The following is a 2,814-nucleotide window of genomic DNA, read 5'->3' on the forward strand; positions in this document are numbered from 1 at the left end:
GTTCTGTCTGATTTACTGATCACAGATCCCCAAAAAATTAAATTCCAACTAATTACAATAATGGAGTTGTCTGTTCCAAATCCAACTGAACTGCTATCTGTGGTAAATGTTCCTGTAAGCTCTTTGTACTAATCCTTACCGGATCAGTACAATTTCTCATATTGACACCAAATGTGATTGTACCATTGGTATGCATGTCTCAAGTGTTGATGGTTGGGATGACAGGGATGAGGATCAGAGATGACGGTTGAGACTGAGGCTTCTTGCAATGTGAAGATATCAGGGCTTTCAGATGTGAAAAGGCACATGATATGATACATCACTGGCAAGGCAGCAAATAACAGCGATAAAGACATTACATTATGAGTTATGATTGTTCATACCTATCGTGTAGTTGGACAAACAACATCATGTTTTAAAGACATAGATGGTTTAGGTAACCATCTGTTATAACAGAGATATTAGCTCTGTGTCACAACAATATTCATTTCAATATCCTTTATTTAACTAGGCAAGTCAGTTAAGAACACATTTTTATTTACGATGATGGCCTAGCCCAGCCAAACCCTAACGATGCTGGGTCAATTGTGCACCGTCCGATGGGACTCCCAATCACGGCCAGTTGTGATACAGCCTAGAATCAAACCAGGGTCTGTAGTGATGCCTCTAGCACTGAGATGCAGAGCCTTGGACCGCTGCGCCACTCAGGAGCCCCATCATTGCTGCTTACTAAATAGCTCATGATTGTCTGAAATGTTTATGAAATTCCAAGGCATTGAAAAATATACAGCAGATAATGAATGCTCTAAATCTTTGTGTTTAATTTAATTTACATGGTAAATATTATCGCAATTTTCAGCAATGGACCTTTCTCTCAAATTCTGCTCTTTTTTCAACCCAGGCTATAATAAGGTTATTCTTTCACACTAGTCTCTTTATCAGAAGTTTAGGCTTGGTTTTTGTTGGTTGTATGTACTGTATATCTGAAAATGTTTATGTTTTTGTATGTGTATTAAATAGTTATAACTGTGTGTGTGCTGGTTAGTGAATGTGTGTGTGTGCTGGTAAGAGAGAGCCAAAGAGACGGTGTTGAACTGGCAGCCCAGTGGGAGGCCAGTAGTGAAGGGTCTGAGCTGTGTGAACTCTGCTGCTGCTCTCAGACAGGGAGCCCAGTAGGAGGCCGGTAGTGAAGGGTCTGAGCTGTGTGAACTCTGCTGCTGCTCTCAGACTGAAGCATTTTCATGGAAAGCATCTCTTTGGGGCCTGCAGGTTTTCAATGCACTCATTTACACATCAAAACCGCCCAGGAAAGGGATAGTACTGAGAGGGAGTGGGGGAGGGCAGAGGAGGGACAGCAGCAGGGTAATGAAGGATGCTTTCTCCCCCGCACCCCCCGAGGGGTAGGCAGGTTTAGGGCCAGGAGGGAGGGGCCTCAGTGCCATAACGATCACCTCTCTAATCAGACGCATGACCAGACAGACGGATTTCTATTCACACCGACCACCCAGACAATCACATAGACAATGTCAGCTCAGTAGTCCCTTAACTTTTAATAAACCCACCTCGAAAATAAATCCAATTCACCCAGCCTAAACAGTTAATGTAATACTCCACTGTGTGATAAATCAACCTCCTCCCACACAAAAACAAACCAGATACAGACTCCTATGTCATGCTTCTCCAGTCTGAGTCAATACACTGTAGGGATCCGGAGAGAGTAGCTAGAGACAAAGACAAGATAAAGTATGTTGAAGTCCCCTCTAACTTTTTCAGATAGGTGCAGAGACAGACAGACACTGAGTCCATTCTGTCTCACAGACTGTAGTTAGAGAAGGATACCTCCTCAAGGTTAACCCCCTGAGCCTTGTGGTTGAAAAAAACAGTGCCTTGGCCAAGCAAAATCTTTCGACCAAAACCAAGATTACTCACTCTTGAAATTGAGCATTTCTGTTAAAAAAAGGGTGTGGGGATTCTTTCCATGGTCGTGCTGATTGGCTGGCACAGGTTCTAGAGGGCTGACCTCAGGAGTGTGTGTGAAGGGCAGGTGTTACCAGAGGTGTGTGTTTTGCTCTATATATGAAGTAGAGTTCGAAGCAGTCGGCACGTCGGATGATTTTTTACCCGATTCCTCGGATGAATCTTGAATTTTTCATCAACTGACTTTCTACCACCTGGTTTGTATTTAAATTCAGCTTTACACTGTTGGCCACAGGTATGGTGCCCCACAGGACACATAGCCCAAACAAACTCTGTTTTAGCTATTCTGGGCCCAGCCCCATACTCCCTTCCCCCTCCCTTCCATCTACATAGAAGTTCAGTAGTGTTGTGAGTCTGAACAAGTTTTTCCTCTGGAGATAGAACAGAACAGCTAGAAAATTCCCAAACTACTGGCACTAAAATATACAGACAGCATTCAATCCTGGAACAAGCCCCATTGAACAAGGTTTATAAACAACAAAGTTTGCAAAAGCTCCCTGTTACTGCAATCACTGTATGTTGTCTTTGGGGATTTGTTTTCTCTGTCCAGCCACACAAATAAATCAAGTGCCTCCATATTTCCTTACTCAACCCTTGTCCTCCGCACACTGCAGTTCCTATCTAATCACAGAAAACACAGGTGGGACTGGCTTTCTTAGATGTTTTTAAGAGCAAGTGTTTCACCTCACTGGGTCATGTCACAGAGCGTAAACCAGAGTGGAAGCCAGCAGCTCTTTCAACCGTACGCGAACAGATGCATGTGGATTTAACTCCAGTTACTGTGTCCCAGCGACATGTTCCAAAGAAAACTCACACTCACTTTTAATAGTTAAATGT

This window comes from Salvelinus namaycush, chromosome 34 (assembly GCF_016432855.1).
Source record: "Salvelinus namaycush isolate Seneca chromosome 34, SaNama_1.0, whole genome shotgun sequence".
Lineage (NCBI taxonomy): Eukaryota > Metazoa > Chordata > Actinopteri > Salmoniformes > Salmonidae > Salvelinus > Salvelinus namaycush.